Source organism: Panulirus ornatus, chromosome 4 (genome assembly GCF_036320965.1).
Source record: "Panulirus ornatus isolate Po-2019 chromosome 4, ASM3632096v1, whole genome shotgun sequence".
Classification (NCBI taxonomy): domain Eukaryota; kingdom Metazoa; phylum Arthropoda; class Malacostraca; order Decapoda; family Palinuridae; genus Panulirus; species Panulirus ornatus.
In genome coordinates, this window is record NC_092227.1 from 37,936,364 (window position 1) to 37,941,107 (window position 4,744).

Here is a 4,744-nt window from a genome sequence, read left to right on the forward strand (position 1 = left end):
CGCAGGGCAAGGGGGTCAAGTTAGGAACTTAGCAGGGACTTTTGGTAAGTCGGATCGCTTTCGACTCAACTCTGTCAAGTAAGCATACAGAGCTAGAACCACCCCAAATGTGAGAGCACTACTCCATAAAAAGGCGAATCAATCCCTTGTACAAACGGAGCTACTGTTCAGAAGAGAAGTTCCGACATTTAAACAGAACACCTAGCTTCTTAGAGGCAGACTTAGTTATTCCTGTAATGTGGGGGTTCCAAGTAGGGTCATTGAGTCAATAGGTGAAATTGCAGGACTGTCAAAAGAGAGACGAGAGTTGTAGGGAGTTTTTGATAGAGAGAGGCATTAAACTTAACAAGATTTTGTCTACCCACTGAGATATTCTCTCCAAATTTGAGTTTATTGAATAAGCTGTGTCAAGACGAGATGCAGATCGAGTGAGAGAAGAGGGAGCAGAGTTGAAGGATGTGGATAAATGCAGGGTTAAGTTGTCAGCGTTTGAGTGCATTGGATTATTTGTGGAAGAGAGGAAATCGTTGAAGAAAAGAAGTGTAGAGGACAGGACAGAACCTTGAGGGACACCGCTGTTGATAGAGAAAATGGGAAGGCTAACTCATCAACAACCACAAAGATAGATCAGACGTGGAGGAAGCTAGGTAAGGAGCAAAGTGAGGGAGGGAAGCCAAAAGGGGCACATAATTACCTATTTATAATCATCTATTTGTATTGTTCGTAAGGCTCTTTTGCACTCGTGGGGCTCCAGATCTTCAGTATGTGTGTGTGTGTGTGTGTGTGTGTGTGTGTGTGTATGTGTGTGTGTGTGTTCATATGTGCATAGTGTTACGAACTCAATACTTATTCTGGCAAGGTAGCCAGTAACATATATATGTTACAAATACTATACTGATCCTTGTCTTGCAAGGACGTTAGATTTGTTATGTTTTACAACACAGGATAACACTATCTGAAAGTTATGGGATCGAATCAAAGACCAGCATTGCAACTACTTATAATGAAAGGAATTGAAGTGTACAAATATAAACACACTAAAGGCACAACTCATTTACGTTAACACTGAACATAAGTTTAACATTGAACATGAATTTAACATTGAACATGAGTTTACATTGAACATGAGTTTACATTGAACATGAGTTTACATTGAACACGAGTTTACATTGAACATGAGTTTAACATTCCAGGTAAGATTTCAAACCAGGAGACCTCTTTCCCTTATGACAATTTGTTCGATAACATTACACTTAGCTAGACCCTTCTATAACAAATTACAATTCTATGATACTCAATTATGACAGAGGCAAAACAATGTAGGGTCTGTATCGCGCACTTCACTTGGGTAACGGGCTTACCGCAGGGTGGACACCACTTACCTCACTGGGCTAGAGAGAGAGAAAATCAAGTCTCAGCGGATGTCAGGGGTATTTATTACAAGTAAAGACGAGCGTCCGCCCTGTTGCTATAACGTTACCCTTGATTGGCTATGGGACTAAGATCCAATTCTGATTGGTTGGAGGATCTTGAAAGTCCATCGCACATTTTGCGTAGTTCAACCTCCTTTGTCGTCTTCCTCTTGTTTACGACAGCAGCGATGACATGTCCCGTACGATGGTGACATACCCCGTAGCTGATTGACAACTTAATCTCGCGCCTCTGATAAGGGTCCGGGTGCTCAAGGACAGATCACCATCTGGCTTCAAAACAGGATTACACCACCATACACAAGGACACACACACGTTATATACACGAACATGTGGGCACACGCACACACGTTCGTAACACTCCCCTCCTTAAAGAAAATTCCTGGAAGAGAAATCTTCTCACCTTAAGAGCGGGATAAACAATCAGCTAACACATTATGTGCGCCAGCAATATGGTGAATATCTGAATTATACTCTTGAAGGAACAAGGCCCACCTAGTTCATTTCTGACTCCGATCCCGTAACTTGCAAACATTTTGAAAGGGGTTGGTAGTCAGTAACTCTGAAATGATTGGGTGAAGGGCACAAATATACAGAAAGTGTTATAATACAAATGACAAAAACAAAGGTTCCTTCTCTATGGTGGAATAATTCCTTTGAGCTTGATTGAATTTCTTACTGAAATAACTTACAGGGTGCCCAACAAGGTTCTCGTCCTCCTGCAAGAGGACAGCACCGGCTCCCACATTGCTGGCATCAACAGCTAACTTGAATGGTTGATCAAAATCATGGGCCCGCAAGATAGGACTATTACAAAGTATGGATTTTGACTGATGAAAGGCTATCTCACACTGCTCATTCCAAACATATCTAACATCGTTCTTCAATAAATCTGTCAGAGGGGTTGCGAGTGTTCCAAAATTTACTATGAAAATCCGATAGTACCCGACCATACCCATAAAACGACTCAGTTCTCTTCGAGATCGGGGTGGCAGTCATGTGGGATAAAGACTGGACCTTTGCAGTCGGTGGGGCTAGCTCACCTTGACCGATCACATAACCCAAATATTGCACCTTGGCCTTCACAAACTCGCATTTGTCCCAATTGAGAACAAGGTTAGCCTCATTCAAGACCATCAGAACGTTGCCAAGTCTCTGTTGATGTTCGTCCCAACTCTGACTGTATATCACAATATTATCCAGGTAGACGACACAACCAGGCAGGTCTCTGATGAGGATGTCCATAAGTCGTTGAAATGTAGCAGGGGCATTCTTCATGCCAAAAGGCATCACTTTACACTTATAAGTTTGTCCCAGCACTACAAAGGTGCTGATGTCTTGTGCTCTCTCCGTCAATCTAATCTGCCAGCACCCTTTTCAGAGGTCTAATTTTGACAGGAAGCGAGCATTGCTGACGCGATCTATGCAGTCTTCCACTCGCGGCAGGGGGTGACTGTCAGTTCTTGTCACCTCATTAACCCGGCGGTAGTCAATACAGAACCAATAAGTCCCATCGGGCTTGGATACGAGAGTAACAGGGGAGCTCCACTCTGACTGACATAGCTCAATCAGGTCGTGCTCAAGCATATAGTTCAGCTCAGTGCGAAGGATGGCCGCTCGTTGTGGGCTCACCCGGTACGGGGCCAATTTAACGGGTCGGGCTTCTCCCACGTCCACATCATGGCTTGTGAGCGAGGTCTGTCCAGGTGTGTTTCGGAAAACCTCTGAGTGTTTTGACAGCAAGGTGGACATCTGCACACGTTGTTCCTCCGTCAACTGCGAAAGTTTCGCCTCCCACTTCCCGTTCGCGCCTCCGTCCGGTTCCCAGGTCTCCGAGGCACTCGCAGCGTCGTCGACTTCGTCACATACGGCTACCGCTGGAGGTTGGATGATACAGACTAGCACCGTCGGTTCCAAAGGGGGAGAATCACGACTGAAATATGGTTTAAGCATGTTGACGTGACATAATCTCCGACCTCTGCGCCTAAACACCTCGTCGCTCGTCTCGAAGCTTCTCAATCGAGACCGTCTGTCAGGCCATCTCGTCCTCCGTTCCTGAGTCTCTCTTGAATGGGCACGAGACAAATCCTGTCTTACTCACTGATTCTCGTACGGACACGAAACCAGCACAGGAGGTATCACACAGCTTCTCCTCACTAATTTCATCCTCGGAAGGCGTCCTCAGTTCCTCCGTCTCCACGGAGTCTACACCAGGAGAGAGGGTATCACACAGCTTCTCACTAATTTCACTCTCAGGGAGAGTCTTCAAGTTTTCCCTCTCAACGGGGTCTACACCAGTGGAGAGGGTATCACGTATCACACAGCTTCCTCTCGCTGGTTTCACTCGCAGGGAGAGTCTTCAAGTCCTCCATCTCAACGGAGTCTACACCAGGGGAGAGGGTATCACACAGCTTCCTCTCGCTGGTCTCACTCTCAGGAAGTCTGCAGATCCTCCGTCTCTACGTAGGCTACACCAGGGAAGAGGGTATCACACAGCTTCCTCTCGCCGGTCTCACTCTCAGGAAGTCTTCAAATTCTCCGTTTCAACGGGGTCTACACCATGGGAAAGGGTATCACACAGCTTCCTCTCGCTGGTCTCACTCTCAAGAAGAGTCTTCAAATCCTCCGTCTCAACGGGGTCTACACTAAGGGAGAGGGTATCACTCAGCTTCCTCTCGCTGGTCTCACTCGCGGGGAGAATCTTCACTTCCTGCGTTTCAACGGCCATGTCCTCAGGTACACGGCCTGCCGTCCCAGCTGTCATGGACCTGGCACTTCCGTACTCGGGAACTGCCTCTGGTACCTCTTCCTCAAGCTGCGCTGCCTCTGTGGACTCCACTGGTCCCGTAGGTAACACCGGCACTGGGTTCATCTTCCCACCCGCTAGGTCATTGCCTAACACAAAGTCCACGCCTGAGACAGGCAACTTATCTACAACCCCTACAAGAGCATGGCCCGTGACGAGATCTGTTTCTACCCTCACATCGACTAGTGGAGCTTCCTCGGGACCCGACAGTCCATCTAGCAAGACTCGGTCTCCAAACTCTCCTCGCGGCACCAAGCCATCCAACATCAGGGACTGCAGCGCACCAGAACCCCGTAATACGGTCACTTTTCGTAGTACACCACATCTACTAACACAGCCCTTAACTACAGATTGATTAACACTCTCGCAACCCCTAACCTTCCTAAGAGCAGGGATAGCCTCACCTACTTTACTAAGTGGCCCTAAAGTTGAGAAGAGACTCACCGGTCTACTCTTGGTAAAGTCTCTGGATTCCTTCTCTCGAGCCCAGCAATCCTTCACCTGGTG

The 4,744-nt window shown here is 47.0% G+C and overlaps 1 pseudogene; it reads right to left on the reverse strand.

Moving 5' to 3' along the window:
• LOC139764772 (L-2-hydroxyglutarate dehydrogenase, mitochondrial-like) overlaps positions 1-4,303 on the reverse strand; it is a 45,178-nt pseudogene extending 40,875 nt beyond the window's left edge.
• Between the last annotated feature and the right edge of the window lie 441 nt (positions 4,304-4,744).